The 24,978-nt window shown below is 38.9% G+C and overlaps 1 protein-coding gene across 13 annotated transcripts in view; it reads right to left on the bottom strand.

Moving 5' to 3' along the window:
* ST7 (suppression of tumorigenicity 7) overlaps positions 1-24,978 on the bottom strand; it is a 280,691-nt gene that overhangs the window by 163,949 nt on the left and 91,764 nt on the right. The gene's annotated exons all lie outside the window — the stretch shown is intronic.

The following is a 24,978-nucleotide window of genomic DNA, read 5'->3' as shown; positions in this document are numbered from 1 at the left end:
TACAGATGAGAAACAGGCCTGAAGATGTTAATAATTTGTACAACATCACAAATTAATAATGAACCAGGTCTTGAACTCACTGAACTTTAAGTCTGGCCTCTTTTCACAACACTCAGAGTAGAAAGCTGAAACAAGCTGCTAATTAACCAAATTCTATCACCAAATGTCCTGAAAGTTATTTGTATCTATCAGGTCCATTTCAAAGAAAGGACTAAAAGAATTTCCCCTACAGCCACGCTAAGTCCACGATTCTCCAGTGCAGGTACATAAAACATCAAGAAGCCCCAATTTAAACATGCCATGCCTTCCTAGAGCATCAATTTCATTTGGTGATTAGAAAATTAACTGTATTAAAGTAATCATTAATATATTGCAGGGTAAAGTGCAAAATTAACCTAATTTAAAAGGACTTCAAGGGTATAGTGTTTCAGCAGTGAGCTGCTTTTGCCTGTGGTCCAGCTGCCAAGGGCATCCATTCCCATCTCTGTCTCTAGGGCTTTTGAGAAGCACCAAACTGAAGTGAAGAGCCTAAAATACACAGTAGGACCTGGGGCAAAGCTCAACAGGGGCACTCTGGTAACCCATAAACCAAACTGTGCTTCTACAGGCACCTGGTGGGTTCATATCAATTACTAAAGCTCTTAAGTATTTGTTTCTTGATGAGCACCCAAAGTCTCCACAGGAAGTAACAAGTTAGGGGGATCTTCCAGTTAACAATCAACCAAAGGAACACAAAAAGGAGTGATATTGTCTCTTGCCAGACATCAAGTTTATGATGTAAGGGGACAATTGACAGTAGAGGGGAAAAAATGAATTACATCTCAAGCTCCTATTTGGAATGTCCATTGGAAAATGGCATTTAAATTCCAGTATTTACTTCCTCTTTCTGCAAAATCTACATGCAGAAAACTTAAAATAGTTATACTGTATGCCCAATTAAATTCATTGTTGCAATGTACTTACTAAATTCCATTATATCTAATCATATTATAATAAAAAGTAAAAAATGTCTTCCCCCTGTCTTCTGAAAATTGTCCAAACAGGCAAGCCACAATCTTTTAAAAATAATTCTGCAAAGGGAGGAAGGATATATTTTCCTCTTTGATCATTAAGTTTTAAATTTTCATCTACAGGCTACCGTCAACATTCTAAGCTTTTGAAATTATCAGCAGATTTTCAAATACAAAATATATAGTGAATATTCTTTCCTTCATTTGAGCTGTGCTGAAGCGGCTGGCTTGAAGCAGCTGGCAATCCAAGAGCAAAATGCAGCAGAGTGAGGCCAAGCGCCTCCTTGACTAGTATCACGTGCTAGTGCAAGGTCGGCTTTGCTTCCACTTGGCATTTCCTTTTAACCTGCCTCAAAAGATCCCTTCTCAGAGTATCTGCATCAGTATGTTAATCCTGGCACTGGGTTCTGGGTATTCATTCTTTCCCCAGCTGCTCGCTGTTTCACACCCTCTAAAATCATGGCTCCCCGCGCCAAAATGAAAGGCAAAATGGCATATTAATTAAATACACAGAGAGTGAGTGCCATGTAAGGTAAGAGGCATGTGCCATGAATATTAATATAACCCAAGCAATTACAATCATTTGAATCTACTTCCTGTGATAAAAGCCTATACAATCAGAGCTGGCACACCACGTTAGCTGCTCACTCCACAGAAAAGGATGCAGTTAACCTTGGTGAAGGTTAGGAAGCTCTGTTTTAGTCACTAAAAGGAGGCTTTCATTTTTCTAATAGAGTAAGGAACAACTCTGGATTCCCAACTCCCCAAGACAGCCAATTATTTTCAGGAGTGCTGCTCCATTATAAAAATAACTTTGAATTTGCATTAATTGAAGATGTGTAACATTATTGCAGATAGGTGGTGGTAAAGTAGAAAAACGTAGGATGAAACAATTTGTGAGAAAGTTTAAACCATTCTTAGCCATTGCTAGTTCATTTGTAAACAAATTACTCTGTACTTCGGTAAGTGGAATAATATAACAGTAATAAAAACAACTTAGTGCTAGATTGGAGCCACTACCTACCCTAAGACATGAAAATGAAATGCTTCTTATAAAAGAACAGTGAAAAAGAAAAAAAAAAGAAGAAACATATATAATTCATTATTTTTGAAATGTGCATTTATAATAGAAATAGTAATTTACCAAAATAAGACCAAGTATCCTAAACTGTGAACCCTACAATAACATATGATGTTGCTCTTTACTCTTTATAGCATAACTGAGGTTTCCAGAGGCCTAAATTATCAGACCTGTGAAATCTTTCTGTGTAGATGTAAAAAAAAAAAGAAAAAAGAAAAAGAAAACTCAACAAAACACTAATACGTAAGCATGAGATAGAAAATAACAAGAGCTTTGCCAGCTTCATGAAATTTCTCCACAGGCTATATCCCAGCTCAGCTAACACCATGTCAACAAATATCCACTGGATGCAGAATGAAATGTCACTGTGCAGAATTTAAGGGAAGCATCCTTGCTAATAAAGTTGAGACAAAGCACTGTAGCTGAATTGTCTGTTTTGGGTATGACAAAGAATGTATGTGTCTTTGACCAAACTTTAGTCAGGCTCCTCAAAATCCTCTTCCCAAGTAGTCTCAACTTTTGAACTTTGTGTCCATCTTTGCAAAAATCTTTAGCCACAATCTCCCACCCTTCTGGTCACCCTCAAAATGTGACCAAATTCCCCAACCCCAACCATCCCCCAGGAGATAGCTAATCACTCTGGCCACATTCAGCCAGAATCTTTTAGGTCATTTTATCTTCTCAGTGATTTTCAATCCACTGACACATACCTACCCACCCTGCTTCCCAGCTATAAAAACCCCTACTTTTCCTTGTACTCAGAACCGAGCTCAGTTCTGTAGTGGGGTCTCTTTTACCCTCCTGCAATAGTCCTGAATAAAATCTGCTTTTACAGCTTTAAATGTTGTCAAGTTCTGGTTTTCTTAGTCATTGTGCCACTTTGGAAAATAGTTCAGCAGCTCTTCAAAATGTACGTAATAGAGTGATCACATAATATAGCAATTCTGCTACTAGGTATACACTCATGAGGATTGAAAATACATGTCCATGCAACAACTTGTACAAAAATGTTCAGAGAAGTATTGTTCATAAACCCAAAAAGTAGAAACAACCCAAATGTTCACCAAGTGAAGAATGGATAAATAAAATATGGTATATCCATATAATAAATAATAGTAATAGCAATGGAGCACTGATACATGTTACAAAATGGATGAACCTTGAAAACATTAGGCTAAATGAAAGAAGCCATTCACAAAATGCCAAATGTTGTATACTTCCATTTATATAAAATTTCTAGACTAAGCAAATCCACAGAGACAGAAAGTAGATTGTGGTTTCCAGAGAATGGTGGGAGGAAGTGGAAAGTAACTGCTAATGGGTATAGAGTTTCTTTCTGGGGTGATGAAAATACTCTAAAATTAGATAGTGATGATGGTTGCACAACTCTGTGAACATACTAAAAACCACTGAATCTTACTTTTTTTTTTTTTTTTTTTTTTTTTGAGATGGAGTCAGTCTCACTCTGTTGCACAGGCTGGAGTGCAGTGGCATGATCCTGGCAGTTCACTGCAACCTCTGCCTTCCCAGTTCAAGCAATTCTCCTGCCTCAGCCTCCTGAGTAGCTGGGGCTACGGGTGTGCGCCACCACGCCCAGCTAATATTTGTATTTTTTTTTAGTAGAGATGGGATTTCACCATATTGGCCAGGCTGGTCTCAGTAACTCCTGACCTCGTGATCCACCCACCTCAGCCTCCCAAGGTGCTGGGATTACAGGCGTGGGCCACCACGCCTGGCTGAATCTAACATTTTTAAAGGGCAGATATTACTGTATGTGAATTACATTTCAATAATGCTATTTTTTAAAAACATTCATTACTACAGGTTCATTTGTCCAATATTTATTTGTTCAGGGCCAACTAAGTACCAGGCACTGGAGCTATAACAATACATAGACACGGTCTATGTCCCAGAGTTTATGGTTTTGTGGAGGAAATCTGGGTTTAAATCCTGGCTCAACACTTGCAGGAATCTGAGAAAGTATTTTACTTCCTCATCTACGAATAAGGTTTAAAGGCAAGTGATTGGCACACTGGAAGGACTTGCTAAATGTTATTACTAAATGAGTATAAAGGCAAATTAAAAATGTCAGGAGAGAGAAAAAACATGAATAAATTAGGAGGACTTAGTTTAGGAAGTAGGAGAAGGTATTTCTTCAGGAAATGACATTTGGGCTGAAATCTGAAGGATTAGTTGGAGGGAGTCAAAGAATTTAAGGAACTTGAAGACCTGCAGACAAAGGAAAGTTTAAGTGCAAAGTTCCTGAGGCAAGGAAGAGTTTAAGGTATTTCAGGAACCATGGTCAGATGATACTGAACAAGTGAGGGAGAGAGAAGCAGGAGCCAGAACGTGCTGGGTCTTGAAGACCAAAATAAGTACTTTGGATTTTTTTTCTAAGTACAATGGAAAGTCACTGACGGTTTTTGAACAGAAGGATGGCATGATCTAAATTACATTTCAAAAAGATGACTGGCTGCTGAGAGGTGAAGAGCGTAGTACAGTCAGAAGGCCACTGCTGTGCTCTAAAGGAAATAAAATGATGACTTGGATTATGCTATGGTAGAGATTCTAACAACCTTGACAGATACACAGAAATAAAAAAACAAGGACTTGAGGCAGAATTCCTTCCTATTCTGCTCTATATATGCAGCCTGCACTGGATAGAATACAAAAGGAAGACTGAATTGGTATAAAGTGTACCATAAAAGGCTTCAGGCCAGGCGCGGTGGCTCACGTCTGTAATCCCAGCACTTTCAGAGGCCGAGGCAGACGGATCACGAGGTCAGGAGATCGAGACCATCCTGGCTAACACAGTGAAACCCCGTCTCTACTCAGAGTACAAAAAAATTAGCCGGGCGTGGTGGCGGCCGCCTTTAGTCCCATCTACCCTGGAGGCAGAGGCGGGAGAATGGCGTGAACCCGGGAGGCGGAGCTTGCAGTGAGCCGAGGTCGCGCAACTGCATTGCAGCCTAGGCGACAAAGCAAGACGGCGTTTCAAAAAAAAAAGACTTGAACCAAAAAGCCCTCAAATTTCTAGTTTTATTCCCAACTTGCTAGAGAATCTTGGCAAATGCTTCCTCACTGAGACTCAGTTCTTTATCAGTATAATTAGAATAATAGCTTTTCCTCAAAGATTACTCTAAGACTTAACTGTCTTAATATATGTGAAAGTGACTGAAGAGCTGCAGGCAGTGTGCTTATAAGTGTTAGTTAATTTAAGAGATACACCCAAAGGAAAACAAGATATACAATGAGATTAGTCATTTTCCCCCCTTTAAGGTCAAGGTGTGTTTTGTTTTAATGAGGATAAATTAAGCTTCTTCAATATACCATGGCCTGTAGAGAACACAGTGGGGATCCATCAACTCCTGTTCCATGGCACGCACTTGCTGGGAAACTCTTAAAATTTCTGCAGGTGAATCCTCTCCCATAGACTTATTTCTGGGAAGCAAACAGTATTTTAAGAGAAAGCTTTTCCTTAAAGAAGCCCAGACCAGGGAATGTGAAGACCTGAAGAATAGTGTACATTTGCTATAAAACAGCTTTATGAAGCAACAAATAAGAGAACTGATTTTAGGAGATATTTTAGTAAAGTTGATGACAAAATTATCTGTATTATAGCATTAAAATTTGACCGAAGTAAATAAATTACAGTCAAATTTCACCTGCAAACCCCAACACTTTGGTCCTGCTGCTGGTGAAGACACCACTGTACACATTATAGTCACCACTTTTCTGAAGGATGTTTGTAATAAGGGTACACTTGGGACTTTTCTCAAGTTAATTAAACAGTGTGAAAAAAGCAAAATCTTTTGAGACATTGCTGGAAGCCCCTGACAGAAACCTATAGGGAAGTAGTTTTTTAATTACCTTGATATTTCATTAATGTTTTTTCTGACTTTTCATAATAATTTTCATAATCATATTTATTAAATTTTTTTCATAATTACATACATATTAAATTTTTTAGTTAAGAAAGCACTAACTAAAAGAAAAGCAAAAGAATATATGTTTATTTGCAATATGTTAAGAAGGATAATGTAAGAGAAAAAAAACTTTTCCCATGTATATTGTCCCATACATTTTAGTGTTTATCTTCAATAGAAAAAGGTAGTAGTTTTTTCTTGTTGAATAACATACCATATTAAAAAAAACCAAAGGTAATAAAATAGAAAATGCCTTTAAATAAATGCTATATTATGTTGTCATAGCTATTGTTTAGTTACTGAAGAAATATGAGGAAATCTTAATTATTTCCCTAAATAGAAATTTAATGTTTTGAAAATTATTTTGCTTCAAATCTTATACAAGAACACTGATACACATTAGTATAAGTAATGCCTGTTGGGAATTGCTATAAATGGCACATATTGGTATTAAATTTCATCCCCAGGAGGTAGTACCAACAGTATTTTCCAGGTTAGTGTATGTTTTTAAAAATTCAGCTTCCTTCAAAGAAGCAAGTAAACTATGCTTCTATAGGAAGAGATATAAAACTAAGAAAGCAGCAGATGGAAATTGTATTTTATTTCATCTTTATTTTATCTTTATTATATTATATTTTATTTTATTTTATTTGAGACCGAGTCTTGCTATGTTGCCCAGGCTGGAGTGCAGTGGCACAATCTCGGCTCACTAAAGCCTCACCCTCCCGGACTCAGATGATCCTCCCACTTCAACCTCTCAGGTAGCTGGGACTACAGGTGCATGCCACACACCCAGCTAATTTTTTATTTTTTGTAGAGATAGGCTTTCGCCACGTTGCCCAGGCTGGTCTTGAACTCCTGGGTTCAAGTCATCTGCCCATCTCAGCCTCCCAAAGTGCTAGAATTATAGGTGTAAGCCACTGTGCCTGGACCTGAAGTACTTTACACAACCATAAACGCAAACATCTTTCTCCATGTCCTATCAATTGAAAGAAACAAAAATGAACAGAAACGAAAGCTTTACTGTGAAAACATTTAATCTCTGTCCTGGGCTTAAAGCAAAAAAAGAATTGGGACTATATTTTATAATTCACATAAAATCATCACTCATATTATTTAAAAACTCTTATCACCCAGATTTCTAATTTAATTCTGGCTAGGACCTCAAAAAAGAACACAGTGAAATACAAAAACAAAAGCAAAGAAACAAAAAAGCAAACAAGATTCTATTTCCAGTTTTATCTTTGATTTTGATTATTTTTCTGTCTATAGGACAATATCCCCATGCTTAAAAAAAATCAATTCTTTAAAATATCACTATTGATTAACGAGAGCATCTGCAAAGGTCAAAACCAAGGAATTTCTTAACGTTCTTTTCTTCTACTTGAAAGATATAAAAAACTAAAGGAAAGTTTCCAGCATCCTGTGCTCCACTGTATCTGACTATGTAGGGTGATTAAGGCGCTAATAATTCTAACTAAAATGGCAGAACTAACCCATTATTTTGGCACAGAATAGATAAACTGAGTTGGTCACAGGAGTGCTATCAAGTTCAGGATGTATCATTTTTCTATCCAATGTTTGACATACAGAGTAGATGAACATAAACATTCACTTTTTTCCTACGAAGAATCTAAATTTAATTTAACTTACCCGTGATAAACTATTATATTAATGATTATATCTTTTGAGGAGACCTCATAAATTTATCTATCTTAGAAAAATTTAACATGTATTAAATATAATGTTCTAGAAAAAGAAAAGGTAAAAAAATAAACACATGAATGGTATTGCTACTGCTGCTTAGCATTCTAACAGACCAGCTCACTGAAATAAATTTCATAGACTACTACGAAAGTATGATTGAATTTCATGTCACAGTGAGTAAAAGATTAGTAAGTTATCACCTTTAATCAAACAATACTGACTCTGATCTCCATGAGAGCACATGTGCCAAAATTAGAATGAGCCCCCTGCTTAGGGGCCGAAAAAGTATAAGATAGGGTACCTGTTGGCAAAATTATCATCTATTATGGACTGAACTGTGTTCGTCCAAAATTCTTACGTTGAAGCCTTAGCCCCCAATGTGATGGTATTTGGAGATGGGGCCTCTCAGAGGCAATTAGAATTAGATGAGATCATGAGGGAGCAGCCCAAGGGACCCTCATGATGGGATTAGTGCCCTTATAAGAACAGACTCCTGCCTTCCTCTCTTCCCTCTCCCTCTCCCTCTCTCCCTCTCCCACCTTTCCCCCCTCACCCTGTGAAGACACTGCAAGAAAGTGGCCTTCTGCAAACCAATAAGAAAGACCTGGTACCAGGGAACCAAGTCAGCTGGCATCTTAATCTTGTACTTCCCAACTTTCATAACTGTGAGAAAGAAACTCCTGTTGAGCCACCCAGTCCATGAAGTTTTGTTATGGCAGCCTGAGCTGCTGACTCATATACCATCAAATCAGTCACACACAAGTTATCCTTTTGAATCACGACAAGCCGAAATATAATCTGAAAACATGCTTAGATTCTTAAGCTTCATCCTACATATCAATGTTCTAAGTGACAACCAATATAAATACTGTTCCTTTTCTTTTTCTGGCACAGTAATGGCTACATATTTCCTTTTAATGTTAGTGTCCCTCTCTATTACCCTTTTATATATAATCCTCCATCTTTGCTATGTCTGTAGATTCAGACCTTCCTTTAATTATTAATTCAATTTATATTCTTCCCTTGTGCCTTTACGGATGTAAAATTCAGGGCCTTTGACTGGTCTTCTGAAAAGTAGAACATTTACATCTAAGTTTTTCTTATCACTGAGCCTGGGATTCAGATGGTTTATATAAATGTTCTCTGGGTATCTAATTATTTTGCATAATAAATAATTTGCATCAAATTACTTGTAAAAAGTATCATAAATTATTCCTACTACCCCTCCCCCGCCCCAACCAAAAGTGTAGAAAGTAAGGTTCAAATAAGTTTAAGCAGGCTGGCTGGTGAGAAGGGTGAGTCAATGGACTTGAATCTTTCAAGACTTGCTCTTCCTGCTTCCCCATTTAGCGTAGGAATCCTTAGAGCTGAATTTTGTGGTTGAGACTGCAGGAAAAAAAGCCAAATGGACAATCTGATCCCCTATAGCCCACACATCTCAGAGACCTAAAACTCTTTTTAATTGTCTTGAAAATGGCAGGACCTAAAACTCCTTTTAATTGTCTTTAAAAGGGCAGGAATTGGATTTGTTTTCCCATTTATTTAGTGGAAAGGCAATATTATATTTTGGTGTTTTTTTTTTTTTTTTTGAGACAGAGTCTCACTCTGTCGCCCAGGCTGGAGTGCAATGGTGCAATCTCGGCTCACTACAACCTCCGCCTCCCAGGTTCAAACGATTGTCCTGCCTCAGGAACCTGAATAGCTGGGATTACAGGCGCCCACCACCATACCCAGCTAATTTTTGTATTTTTAGTAGAGACTAGGCGTCACCATGTTAGCCAGGCTGGTCTCGAACTCCTGACCTCAGGTGATTCATCCGCCTTGGCCTCCCAAAGTGCTGGGATTACAGGTGTGAGCCACCACACCTGGCCAGGCAATATTATATTAAACATTATTTTATCTTGTGGTAATCACAAGATTGAGAAAAAAATTCATATATATGAAAAACATTACTTTAATTCCTTTAAAAACCCTGCAAACTATCATTTTAATAGAATTACTTTATTGACTATTAGCTTTCACACAATTTTATTATCCTTGAAATCACACTGTGGGTTCTATTCTATTTAACATTACACCTTAAATATATTTGTCAAGCATTTAGTCTTCATATGTTTTATTGTAATGACTTGATAAGACTGTGTCATGTTGATGGAGCATCACTCACATACCAGTTCCCTTTCAATGAACACTGAAGTTAAACACTAGGGTCTGTATAAGGGAAACGTTTTTAAAATTATGGTTTTGCAGTCATGAGTTACCTGATACTCTGTTTGCCTTCTCCACATTTCCTGTTACGACTGATTCTGCAACTGATTCTGTAGCACTCAGGCCTATTTTGATCTCCATTACTCACAGACTCTTATTCTTTGACCAGCCAGTGTCTAGCCCCACCCAAGGTCTGGGTGCCCACCGAAAGATCCCACTGCACTTGTGTCAATTGGTTACGCTGATCAAACAATGTAAAATCCAGAACAAAATTTTAAAACTTAATCAGACAAATCCTAAAAATGGTGGAGGTGTGAGGTCCAAGGTCAGGAATATATGAAAAGAAAACTAACAATTAGTTGGTATATAAGAATTTGATTGATTTTTTGAGACAGGGTCTTGCTCTCTTGCCCAGGCTGAAGTGGGGTGGTGCAATCTTGGTTCACTGCAGCCTCAACTTCCTGAGATCAAGTGATCCTCCCACCTCAGCCTCCCAAGTAGCTGGGACTACAGGCACACATCACCACACGTAGCTAATTTTTTTTTTTTTTTTGCAGAGATGAAGTCTTACCATGTAACAAAGGCTGGTCTTGAACTCCTGGGCTCAAGTGATTCTGCCACCTTGACCTTCCAAATTGCTGGGATTACAGGCATAAGCCACCATGCCTGGCTAAGAATTTGATTTAATATTAAGATCCATAGCACTTCTGACCGGAAGCAGTACTTCTCTGAAATATAGTCTTTGGGGGATGACATAATTCTCAACTTCAGAACAAGTTTAGATCTATATCTCTAAAATTAGTAGGAATTTCAAATATATCCATATATATGCCAGAAATTCCATATATATTACATACACGAACACGTTCTCACACATACACAAGAATGAATGAAACTTTGCCATTATTTGTGTCCATTCTAGCATATTAAACAGGCAAAGACATATTTCTTGCCTTGACCACTATTTTCTTTTTAAATAATAACCTATTCAAAAGCAGGAATTATATCTACTATTTCTTTTTATCTTTAATTTTTGTGGGTACCTAGTAGATATATATTTATAAGGTACATTAGATGTTTTGATACAGGCATGAATGTGTAATATCAGGCATCAGGGTACATGAAGTATCCATCACCTCAAGCATTTATCCTTTGTGTTACAAACAATCCAATTATACTCTTTTAGCTATTTCTAAATGTACAATTAAATTATATCTGACCATGGTCACCCTATTGTGCTGGCAAATACTAGGTCTATTCACTCTTTCTATTTTTTCTTTTTTTGGACGCATTAACTATCTCCACATCCCCATGTCCCCACCACTACCTTCCCAACCTCTGGTAACCATCCCTCTATTCTCTATCTCCATTAGTTCAACTGTTTAAATTTTTAAGCTCCTACAAATGAGTGAGAACAGGCGAAGTTTCTCTTTCTGTGCCTGGCTTATTTCACTTAACATAATGACCTGCAGCTCCATCCATGTTGTTGCAAATGACAGGCTCTCATTCTTTTTTTATGGCTGAATCGTACTCCATTGTGTATACGTACCACATTTTCTTTATCCATTCATCTGTTGATGGATACTTAGGTTGCTTCCAAATCTTGGCTATTGTGAATAGTGCTACAATAAACATGGAAGTGCAGTATATCTGCTATTTCTTTGATACCATCACACAGTAGTTGAGGAAGAAATATGGCCAATCTATTGACTTAAAAGCTGAGTAAAATTTTTCTACATTGTGATTTCTCATAAAATGCAGGATGGATATGAAAATAGCATTTGTAATTCTTAAGTATTTCCCTTTTTTGATAATTGGCTTCCTCTTAAGAATTATGGTGCTTAGTTTTATCATAATGAACTACGAAATCAAAGCAAATTCAGTCTTCAAGTAAAGCAGCACCATGTCCCTTCATGAAAAATAAGTCTCCATAACAACCAAGAGAAAAGATATATAGCAGATGGTATTAAATAGGACATATTCGAAGTTTTCCAGATCAAGTGCTTTTATGCAAACTGATCATTAATTTTCAAAAACGGATAAAGCTTTAAAAAATCGTGTTTATATTTCACTGGAAAATAAAAATAAAAATACCATCATGCAAACAGCATAAGAAATAACCACTCTTATGCACAAAGAAAAAGTGTTATTGAATTCCCTCTTATTTAGGTAGATAACCTGACTGGCTAAAGAACAACTGAGTTCCAAAAGGCAAAGCACATGTGTTTCCAGCTACTCATTCACACAGGTTAATCAATATCCCTGATTCTCTTGACACCCACTAGCAAATATAACAATAAAGAATTAAAAAACAGAAACCTGTGAAAAATTAGTTTGCTTTCTAATGAATAGCATATCTAAATCCTGGCATCTGTGGCCCCCATACAAGAAACAGTCATTATCCTAAGTCAGAGGAGTGGAATCAACTAAGGTTCTGCAAAACACCCCACTCAGATAGGATTACTATAACTACCATACTTTACAGGTGGTAACTGAAAAAAATAGAAAGGGATTTTGATTTGTAACCCTTTTACTTTATAGTACAAATTGTTAGTCCCAGAAAATTAATATGACAGGCCCATGTTCTCATAGTACATAGTCAAGGAACTCAGGCTCCCTCACTCTTTCGACTACATCACTATCTCTTTTCAAGGGTATTTTGTAAAGAGGAAAAATAAGTCCCAGTAAAGAAGTTTCTTATACTATATTCAAATGGATGATTTAGTATGGGTCTGAAATAGCTTAATATCTAATAATGTTAGACATCTTCAATTGGGCAATTATTTCCTGTGTTTGAGCACTTGAAGTCAACTAATCAAGCATAAACACATTAGCACATAACTCAGTCATACAATCTCTTGTTAGGAGAAGCCCTAACTCACAGCATGTAAACAAGTACCTTAAAACTTCCTAAGGCTTAGTTCTTAATTTTTAAAAGTTCACAACAATATGGAAAGAGTATCAATAATATCTAAAACATAAGGTTGAGCGCCATGTGAAAAACAAGGTAACAAAATAAGCAGTCCTTGACCTAACGAATTTTCAAATCTAGTTGTAGTTTTATACTGTGTTAGCTATCACCCAAAGATGCAGGCAAAAGAAAGTCACTTTCAGATATATGAAGAATAAATGGAGTTATTCTACTTTAATATGTAAGTACAATAACATAAATTAGGTAGTGAAATACAGCTCTAAGTATGTATATGAAAATCTTTAAATTGGTCACAATTTAAAATAATTACATTTTAAATAGTCTACCTTTCAAAATCATTGGAGAAAAAATATAAAGACTCAGTGAAAAATAAATCTACAGCTTTAGATCATCCACAAACAGATAACCACCCACTTTACTTTATCTCAGATACTAACACAATATTGAAATGGGCAGGATCACAGCTAGGACCCTTCAGTACACCAACAGAATCCTCCCTCAGGGTGACCTTGATGTAAAGGAATCTCTTATAAATGTAATCTCTTATAAGTGTAATTGAGCATCACAATTCTTAAGAGGAAGCCAATTATCAAAAAAGGGAAATACTTAAGAATTACAAATCCGGCCGGGCGCGGTGGCTCAAGCCTGTAATCCCAGCACTTTGGGAGGCTGAGACGGGTGGATCACGAGGTCAGGAGTTCGAGACCATCCTGGCTAACACGGTGAAACCCCGTCTCTACTAAAAAATACAAAAAGCTAGCCGGGCGAGGTGGCGGGTGCCTGTAGTCCCAGCTACTCGGGAGGCTGAGGCAGGAGAATGGCGTAAACCCGGGAGGCGGAGCTTGCAGTGAGCTGAGATCCAGCCACTGCACTCCAGCCCGGGTGACAGAGCGAGACTCCGTCTCAAAAAAAAAAAAAAAGAATTACAAATCCTATTTTCATATTCACCCTGTGTTTTATGAACAATTACAATGTAGTAAAATTTTACTCAGCTTTTAAGTCAATAGATTGGCCATATTTGTTCAAGATCCTTGTGTAAGGATCTTGTGTAAGATCCTTTCTACTTTACACTTTCTCCTATTTTATCTTATTTTTATTTTTTATTTATTTATTTTATTTATTTATTTTTTTGAGATGGAGTTTCGCTCTTGTTGCCCAGGCTGGAGTGCAATGGTGCAATCTCGGCTCACTGCAACCTCCACCTCCCGGGTTCAAGTGATTCTCCTGCCTCAGCCTCCCGAGTAGCTGGGATTACAGGCATGCGCCACCACACCCAGCTAATTTTGTATTTTTTTTAGTAGAGATGGGGTTTCTCCATGTTGGTCAGGCTGGTCTCAAACTCCCAACCTCAGGTGATACGCCCGCCTCAGCCTCCCAAAGTGCTAGTTACAGGCATGAGCCACCATACCTGGCCTATTTTATCTTCTTTAATCTCATGTAACTGTCACAACTCTGAGCAAGATATATACTCAGCAGCACCACACAAAAACCCGTTTATCACCTGGCACAGCACTCCCATCTCACCTAGTGTGATTGTTAATGCTGAGTGTCAACTTGGTTGGATCGAAGGATGCAAAGTATTGATCCTGGTTGTGTCTGTGAGGGTGTTGCCAAAGGAGACTAACATTTGAGTCAGTGGGCTTGAGAAGGCAGGCCCACCCTTAAATCTGATGGGTACAATCTAATTAGCTGCCAATGAATATAAACCAAGCAGAAAAACGTGAAAAGACAAGACTGGCCTAGCCTCCCAGCCGACATCTTTCTCCCATGCTGGATGCTTCCCACCCTCAAATATCGAACTCCAAGTTCTTCAGTTTTGAGACTCAGACTGGCTGTTCTTGCTCAAGCTTGCAGACAGCCTATTGTGGGACCTTGTGATCATGTAAGTTAATACTTAATAAACTTGCCTTTATAAATAACTTTATCTATCCTATTAGTTCTGTCTCTCTAGGGAATCCTGACTAATACACCTGGTTAATTAAGCCGGAACAAAAAGTCCTATTGCCAGTTTCAATAAAAAGAAGGAATAGTGCCAGAAACGGGGAGACTTGTAATTTACCCAAATGTGAACACCAAAAGCACCTAATATTTTATCAGATAAATAAGTTCCCACTACCCAACTGAGCAAATAAGGACTTACAAAGGTTAGAGTGTAGTGGTAGGAGCATAGGTTATTTGTGATAATGACCTGAGTGCAAATCCTGAGTCCAGCAAAGAAAAGCTGTGCAATCTGGGATTATTCACTCAATTTATCTGCACCTAAGTTTCTTCACGTATTAAGTTGGGGGATAATCTCAGCACTTTGGGAGGCCAAGGCAGGCAGATCACCTCAGGTCAGGAGTTCGAACACAGCCCGGCCAACAAGGCAAAACCCTGTCTCTACTAAAAATACAAAAGATTAGCCAGGTGTGGTATCATACACCTGTAATCCCAGCTACTTGGAAGCCTGTGGGAGGAGAATGGCTTGAACTCGGGAGACGGAGGTTGCAGTAAGCGGAGATCAGCTACTGCACTATAGCCTGGACAACAATACAGGACTCCATCTCAAAAAATAAAATTAAAAAATTAAGGAGCAGAAAAAAAAAATAAATTGGGGGATAACAACAGTACCCACATGTTGCAGAGGATTGAATCAATCAAACTGAATCCTTGGTATAGTGAGTTACTTTTTAGTAACTGAGCAATTACTGGGTGACTATTAATCACTATTATACATAATTCTGATGACTTCAATTAAATTGTCCAAGGCCACGTATTTAATAAGAAGTGGAGGAAAAATGTTAACTTAGAACCAATGAATGCATGACTGGGGTTCCCTATACCACATTACCACCACACACAATGCCTAATATTCCTAATTCATCTGCTTTTGCTTGTATGTAGCCCATATTTCTTCATCTTTGTAAAGAAATATCACGAGATGGATGTATTACTGAAATCCAAATGTATTTGCTGCATTTTCCTGGCATGTCCAGCAGAGAGTTCAGTAACAAACATCTGTCAGATACTGGTCGTTTTTACAAAAACAATGTGCTGGGGAAATGCTCACATAGAACTTAGCAGGTGAAACTGTTCTGTTCTTCACCCATGAAGACATATTTGTCAAATTACCAAATAAACCAAAAACCAAAGCCCACACCTCAAGCATAGCACATTTATAGTACAAAGTGTGATAAAGGAACAGCCCAACAAAGACAAAATTCACTTATATTTTGTGTTCATGAGGTCCTTTTAAGAGGAAACCTCAACAATAAATGTCGCCTGCTAAGAAGATTAGCAGCTCAGCTCTACCCACCTCCACCTCCAGGATGTGTGACGCATTGTGTCACGCATTGTGTCACAGGCACAGCAGTGAGGAGGAGCAGCTCCTGATCTCTGAAGGATTTTAAGAGACTTGTGTTGCAACACCGAAGGACCAGCTTGACAATTCCAAGCATGGAGGCCACTAGAGAGACACAACCTTACTGAACAATGCCTCCACTTCACTGGCTGTGTCCTTCTGTGCTTATTTTACAGTTTTAACAAAAGCAGATCACACCTAAAGGGGTGTGTGCACAGGTTTTAAAATACAGTATGTAGAGAGTGCTCAGAGTGTGGGAAAGCTAGCTGAGGTCAAAACTGTCTAGACGGCCGGGCACGGGGGCTCACGCCTGTAATCCCAGCACTTTGGGAGGCTGAGGCGGGTAAATCACTTGAGGTCAGGAGTTTGAGACTAGCCTGGCCAAAATGGTGAAACCCCATCTCTACTAAAAATACAAAAATTGGCTGGGCCTGGTGGCGCATGCCTGTAATCCCAGTTACTCGGGAGGCTGAGACAGGAGAATTGCTTGAACCCAAGAGGCGGAGGTTGCAATGAGCAGAGATCCCACACTCCAGCCTGGTTAACAAAGCAAGACCTCATCTTAAAAAAAAAAAAAAAGAAAAAAAAAAAAAACTGTCTAGACCTCTCTTTTAGTACATCACTCTCCCACACCATACATAACTCTCTATCTTCCCTCCCACATAATTACTTCCCACCAATCACAAACTATAAGAGCATCTGCATCTATCTGATCACTGTATTCCCAACATCTAGCCAGTTTCCGGAATTTGGAAAGCGCTCAATCAACAGTTGCTGACTGAAGGGTAGTCAGAAGGAGGTGGCCGGCTGAGACCCAAGGGACTGGCATAATGGAGGGCTGAGATGAAGATAAAGCAGCACAAATTTGGCAGCTCAAAGCTGTAGTAAGAGGGCTGTGCCTATCTTTCCCTAGTTATAGTCACTGTTGCAAGGCAAGATCCAGAGGTACAAGCAACAAATGGAAATGCTGAGAAGCTTCAAAGGACCAGGGCAAAGATCCCCATGAGTAACAGAGCTGACTTCCTTAGCAAGAGTGGTCCGTGTTTAACTCTGGCACCTTACAGAGCATAGAAAAACACTGCAAGAGTTGAGAGCACGGAAATGACTTGCCAGGAGACTAGGGTTTTTAGTGCAATTGTTCTGATGCCCTGATTGATCATTCTTCTAGAGCTGCCTGGAGTAGACAGTGGTTTTTACAAATTATTTTGGCTTGAGTAGAAAATTTAGTCTCTTTTGTTAAAACAATGTGTTCTGTAAAAACTGTCTGGCTTTTTTTCCTTAACTTAAAATTTCTCTACGAAGAACAACAACCAACCTAAATGCTCAACAACATGAAAATGATTAAGTACTCCATCCAATGGAATATCATATAGCCATTCAAAATGTTGTCTTTGAGTAACAGTTGATAAGATATAGAAAATAGTCATAACAGGCCGGGCGCGGTGGCTCACGCCTGTAATCCCAGCACTTTGGGAGGCCCAGGCAGGCGGATCATGAGGTTAGGGGATCGAGACCATCCTGGCTAACATGGTGAAACCCCGTCTCTACTAAAAGTACAAAAAATTAGCCGGGCGTGGTGGCAGGCGCCTGTAGTCCCAGCTACTCAGGAGGCTGAGGCAGGAGAATGGCGTGAACCTGGGAGGCGGAGCTGGCAGTGAGCCGAGATTGCGCCACTGCACTCTAGCCTGGGTGACAGAGCGAGACTCTGTCTCAAAAAAAAAAAAAAAAAGAGTCATAATAGAATATTAAGTAGAAAAATGAGGATATAAAATTGCACATAAAGTATGAAGCATCACACTGACTAGATTTTTTAAAGACTGGAAGAGAATGTTACTTCTCGGCACTGAGATTGTAAGTGGTTGGTGTACAAATTCTCTACTTTCCAATTTGTCTACAGTGAAGATATTTTATTATAACAAAAAAGTTATTTATTATTAAAAGAATGATACCTGATGAGAATAATCACCTTCCTGATACAAGTTAACTAACAGTGTCAGACTGAAAGTTGCAAAGGTATAACTCCAAAATCCTTTCTGGTGGTGCATAGGGAAAAAAAAAAAATCAGCTGAAAGCAAAACTTACCAATCAACCTGTTTAGTCTCCTATAAATAGGGTTCAGGCACTAGTACAACAGATCTTGGAGGAAAGATAATCTTTCTAGTTGAAATACACACCTACAAAAAGGAGAATGATGCTGGTGACAACTTAATTATGGCCCTTTACATTGCACCACAGCAGTAAGTGATGGATTATTTTGTTTCTAAATCTTCCCTTTCATATCTGCTCTGTGAAATATTTCTGGGAAACCAGATCAGAATCACAAGGCCTTGGACACTAACGCTTTTACTTGAGAATGCTGCATAAATTATTGATGATACAGAGGCTGCACTGTGTTCAAAGAGTCTGCAGCAGATGAAAAGCTTTTATTTTGGTAAGAAGCAAGAGAATGGGAATAAAAACATGTGGGTGGCTAGACTCTGCTAAGGGTTGCCAACCTTCAAATTTCCTTTGGGCTTTGTTGCGTGTTCTTCTCTATTTCCTTCAGATGATTTATGTCGGCTAATGGTACTCCCATACACCCCATTCCTCAAGTTAGGAACTTCGGACTCATCCTTGATTTCTCTGTCTCCCTCACTCCCCACACCCAATCCAACAAGCTCCATCAGTTCTACCATCCAATATAATCTGAACGAAACCTCTCTTTCTCTCCACCTTGACCATCCTAGTCCAGGCCACCATCACTTCTCATCTAACACAAGGACTTCCTAGCGGTCTCCTGCTTCCACTCCTGCTCTATTTTCCATATAATACAAACATTGGACCCTGTTGAGTTTTAAAACTCTTCAGTGTCTTCCCATGCATTCAAAATAAAGCCCAGATTCCACACCATGGATATGAGCCCCTGTGTGACCTGGCCCTTGCCTCTGTTTCTTTCTGAACAGGCAAAGGTCAAGCTCTTTCCCTCTCAGGGCTTCTGCGCATGCTGAGCTCCTCTCTGTAACGCTCTTCCTTCACAAGCCTGACTTCCTGGAAGCCTACACCTTGAATCTCAACTCCTCAGAAATGCTTTCTCTGACCACCTGGTCTGTGTTAAGAGAACAATTAGCCTCGATCTCTGCACCCTATTAGGTAAATATATATGTGTTGCCTATTTGTTTGTTGTCTGCTATATCCATTAAACTACAAGTTCCATGACAGAAGGAACCATTTCCATCTTGTTCACTGTTGTATCTCTAGCATCTAAACACAGTATGTTTTAATGAAATGAAGAATATTTGGTTTCATCTGTAATCTGTAGTATTTCTACAACTACAGTTGACCCTTGAATCACAAATTTGAACTGTGTAGGTCTGTTTATACACAAATTGTCTGCAATAAACATATTGGAAAAAAATTTGGAGATTTACAAAAATTTGAAAAACTCAAACCGCATAGCCTGAAAATATATATATATTTTTTTGAGACTCTGTCACCAGGCTGGAGTGCAGTGGCTGGATCTCGGCTCACTGCAACCTCCCGGGTTCGAGTGACTCTCCTGCCTCAGCCTCCCGAGTAGCTAGGACTACAGGCATGCACCATCACGCCCAGCTAATTTTTATAGTTTTAGTAGAGATAGGGTTTCACCACGTTGGCCAGGGTGGTCCTGATCTCTTGACCTCATGATCCACTTGCCTTGGACTCCCAAAGTGCTGGTATTACAGGCGTGAGCCACCGCACCTGGCCTCAAAATTTTTAAGTTAGGTTATGTGTCATGAATGCGTAAAATATATAGAGACGGTAGTCTAAATAAAATATACACAAATCTATTATAAAAAGTTAAAATTTATCAAAACCTACACACACAAACACAGATCATACATGGCACCATCTGCAGTCAGGAGAAATGTAAATAATTGTAAAGATGCAGGATGAAATCAGAGCTGTATAAAATTAACTGTAGTACATGCTGTGCTACTGTAATAATTTTGTAGCCACTTCTGTTGCTATTGAGAAGAGTTTGTTGGGAGGATTGGCTTAAAACAACATGTGACACTAATCATCTCCATGGGAGCAGTCTGTCTCTCCAGTGAACTGCTCATCACAGCAATAAGTCCTCTCTCACACGTCTGGCATATTTATTTTATTTATTTATTTTTTTGAGATGGAGTCTCGCTCTATCGCCTAGACTGGAGTGCAGTGGTACAATCTCAGCTTGCTGCAACCTCTACCTCCTGGCTTCAAGTGATTCTCCTGGCTCAGCCTCCTGAGTAGCTGGGACTACAGGTGCCCGCCACCACACCCAGCTATATATATATATTTTGTATTTTTAGTAGAGACAGGGTTTCACCGTGTCAGCCAGGATGGTCTAAATCTCCTGACCTCATGATCCGCCTGACTTGGCCTCCCAAAGCGCAGGGATTACAGACATTGAGCCACCAGGCCCGGCCAGGTCTGGCATACTTTTCATCACATTTAGTACAACACTGTAAACTTTAATAACACCAGGGAACCTATAAGAATGTGTCACTAGTGATGCTGGAAATGACCCCAAGAAGCAGAGGAAAGTCTGACATTACAGGAAAAAGGTGAATTGTTTGATATATGACTGAGGTCTCCAGCTGTGGTTGCCCACCATTTCGAGATACGTGAATCGGGAGTAAGAATCATTGTAAAACAAAGAAAATGAAATTTGTGAAGCTGTCACTACAGCTATGCCAGCAGACACAAAACACATACACTTTTTGCAAAATATATTTTTATCTCCTATTGAAAATGCAGCTTTTATGTGGGTGCAGGATTGCTATAAGAAAGGCATACCTGTGGACTATAGTATGATTTGAGAAAAAGTAAAGTCGTTACATGACAACTTAAAGCAAAAGGAAGATGAAAGATCTAAAGTTGGGGAATTTAATGCTAGCAAATGATGGTTTGATAATTTTAGAAAGAGGTTTGGCTTAAGAAATGTCAAGATAACAAGAGAAGCAGCTTCTGCCAACCAAGAAGCAGCAGATGAGTTCCTAGGTGCCATTAAGCAAATCATTGAAGAGAAAGGATTCCTACCTGAACAGGTTTTCAATGTAGATGAAAGTGCCCTATTCTGGGGAAAAAAATGCCACAAAGGACATTAGTAAGGAAGAGAAGGAATCACTAGGATTTAAGGTAGAGACAGGCGAATTCTACTGTTCTGTGCAAATGCAGTTGGGTTTATGACCTAGACTGCCCTTACCTATAAAGCTGCTGATGCCCAAGCCTTGAAGGGAAAAGATAAACACCAGCTGACAGTTTTTTAACTTTACAACAAGAAGGCCTGGACAATGACAACCCTTTTTCTGGATTGGTTCCATCAATGCTCTGTTCTTGAAGTCAGGAAGTACCTGTCAATAAAAGACTGCCTTTTAAACGTTCTTTTGATATAGGACAATGAAGTGGTCTACTTGCCTCCAAACACAGTGTCTCTAATTCGGCCTCTAGATCGTGGGATCATAAAGACCTGTAAGGCTCATTACACACAGTACTCTATGGAAAGTACTGTCAGTGCTATGAGGAAAACCCCAACAAAGAGAACATAAATGAAAGTCTGGAAGGATTATACCATTGAAGATGCTATCACTGCTACAGAAAAAGCAGTGAAAGCCATCAAACCTGAAACAATAAATTCCTGCTGGAGAAAACTGTGTTCACATGTTGTGCGTGACTTCCTAGAATTTACGACAGAGCCTATCAAGGAAACCATGAAACAGACTGCAGATATGGCAAAAAGGAGCAGGTGGGGTGGGTAAAGGGTTTCAAGATACGGATCTTGGAGAAATTAAAAAGCTAATAGACACCACACGGGAGGAATTAAACAGAAGGCAACTGGATAAAGATGAGTGCTTCCAAACCAATGCCAAATGATGAAGAGGACACAGAAATGACAGAAAACAAACTGACATTAGATAATCTACCAGAAGATTCTGATTATTCAAGACTGCTTTGGGCTTCTTTTACGACATAGACCATTCTATGATCTGGACGCTGAAACTTGCAAATCGGTACCATATACAAACATTTTTAGATAAATGACAAAGCAAAAATTCAGACAGAAATTACGATGTATTTCTGTAAAGTTATAGAGAATGTCCCTGCCTCTCCTGCCTCCCCTTTCACCTCCTCCATTTCTGCCACCCCTGAGACAGCAAGATGAACCCCTCCTTTTCCTCCTCCTTCTCAGCCGATTCAACGTGAAAATGAAGAAGAAAACCTTTGTAATGATCCACTTCTGCTTAATGAACAGTAAATATATTTTCTCTTCCTTATGATTCTCTTCATAACATCTTTTCTCTACCTTATTTTATTATGAGAATATAGTACATAATACTTATACAAATTATGTGTCAATTGACCATTTAGGTTATCAGTAGGGCTTCCAGTCAAGCAGGCTACTAGTAGTTAAGTTTTGTGGGAGCCAAAAGTTACATTCAGATTTTTGACTGCACAGACATTAGCGTCCCTAACCCCTGCATTGTTCAAGGGTCAACCGTACATTAATAGTGCAAGACACAGAATATAAATCCCTGACTTCCAAGCTGATTTCTGAAGTCATTGTTTACTTCTGCATTGAATTTCTCAACATGCCCTCTCAGGCCAATTTCTAGAATAAAAATTTGGCATGGAGACTTATAAACACGAAAAACATCCCCAGCCTCTAAACACCTGATATTAAGCTAGCTAACCTAGCCTCAAATGTCACAGACTTCACATTACGTCTATTTAATCCAAATCCTTTAATTATTGCCAGGCTAGCAAGCTATCTGATAATGCACAGAGTATAAACGGCCAGACACTAGATTAATGTAAAATTGGATTGCAGCTAGACATGTACATTTGCATGGTTCTAAAACTTCCCTAGAGGACCCTCTAAATATTATTCTATCACATGAATACCCACATCACAGGGCCCTCCAGACAGATTCTGGGCAGGATTCAGTTCTTACAATCAAATGCTCTATTTGGTAAAACAATCCATCTCATAAACAACAAAGTTGTCACTGCCTGTAATTAAGTCGTTCTGATGAAACACAAAATTCCCAGGTTCCAACTGTTTCCTCTGTCATAATAACAATTTCTAAATCCTCTTTGCTTAAATGTTTAACATTTTCAACTTACAACTTCAAATGGGGCTTTACCTAGGGAAAAAAGATGAGTGTAGGAATCATTCTGAAGGATGAACCCATGAGAACATCAAAAACCATGGGCTTCCCTGGTTTTTAATGACTGATGTCCTTAGTTTAGTATTTCGGTCAATGTATCCAATGCAATTTAGATCCAAGACCATGTAGTACAAATACTAACTCCTCTAGAAAACTTTGCTATAATTATATATATTTACTTAATGTTCGATATGTGGCAGGCTCTGTCATTAAATCCTCCTGGCAACACTGTTAGGTGAGTACAATATTATCCTCCATTTCACAGATGAAGAAGAGGCTCAGAGAGGCAAATAATTTAACATTAAACCTGCAGTAAATATACGGACTGGGTTTTGAACCCATTAAGTCCATGCACTTAATAACTACTTTATAGCCATGAATATATGAATGAGCGCCTCATCTACAGAGAATTGCTGAGATGTCATTAGACTTTTATCAGATTATACCTGTCATTCTTCCATGTTTAAATTCTCAATCCCTAGGTGTTTCCATTACCCATTATTGCACAAATCACCATTAAGTCACAAAATAAACATTTACTTAGTATATGGTATAGTCTAGGCCCTGTCCTAGGCATTGGTAAAACAAAGAATAGAAGAAAGCCCCATTTGTGGTAGACTAACTAGAACATAGTACAGGAATAACAGGTGGTCCTGTGTAGGAGCAGCATGCAGTGACCCACTATGTCCCTGAGAGAAGCTAAAAAAGGCTTCATGGAAGTAACACATGAGCTGGAATGCCAAGGACAAAGCATAGATTCTCCAAGCAGAAAAGGGATGAAAAGGCATTTCAGTTAGAGGGAAAACACTTTGCAGAGGTGTGAAACTGCAAGCATATGGTCTTTTAGATGAAAAGCAAGACTTCATAGAGAAGTTGGAGTTGGCAGTGTCCCAGAGGAGACAGAAAAACGAAGCCTTGCCCGACAGGCTGAATACAGACAGGGAAGGGTCTTATATGCTGCAGGAAGGGAACAGGGCTCACCCTACAAGTGATGGGGGAGCTGTTAGAAAAGCAACATGACAGAGTGAAAGGAAACACCACCAACAAGCAGATATGGGTCTGACTCTTCCTTATACCACTTACAGGGAAGCTGGTTTTCAGCAAGGTGCATAATTTCCCTAAACCACAGTTTCCTCATCTGCAAAACACAGATAGATAACATACTCCTCATGGGATTGTTGTAAGGTGTGAATGAATATATTATTGCTCCATATGAAACAGCTGGTATAAAACAACTGCTCAACACATGCTGGTTGTTTTCACCACTGGGGGTTACAACCTCTCTAGAACTTGATTTCCCTTTAACTGAAAGGTAGAAATCCTAAAAAGGTAGAATCCACTAAAACCTTGAAAGCCAGAGATGGTCCCTGTATCCCTCAATCTTAGCACAGAGTTTAATAGTTTGTGAGTAAATTTATTCATTCCACAGGTTTTATTGGTCAGCAACAATGTGCCAGGTCTTGACCTAATGCCAGGCATACAATGGGCTAAGCAGACAAAAACCCTTGTCCTTGTGGAGCTTTCATTTGGCTAGAAGGTAGGGAAGATAGATAATATGCATTAATAGGTAAATTGTATGATCTATTAGAGGGTGATAAGTGCAAT

Source organism: Piliocolobus tephrosceles, chromosome 8, assembly GCF_002776525.5.
Source record: "Piliocolobus tephrosceles isolate RC106 chromosome 8, ASM277652v3, whole genome shotgun sequence".
NCBI classification, from domain to species: Eukaryota; Metazoa; Chordata; class Mammalia; order Primates; family Cercopithecidae; genus Piliocolobus; species Piliocolobus tephrosceles.
Note: the sequence above shows the minus strand (reverse complement) of the source record. Positions and strands in the feature narration are given on the sequence as shown.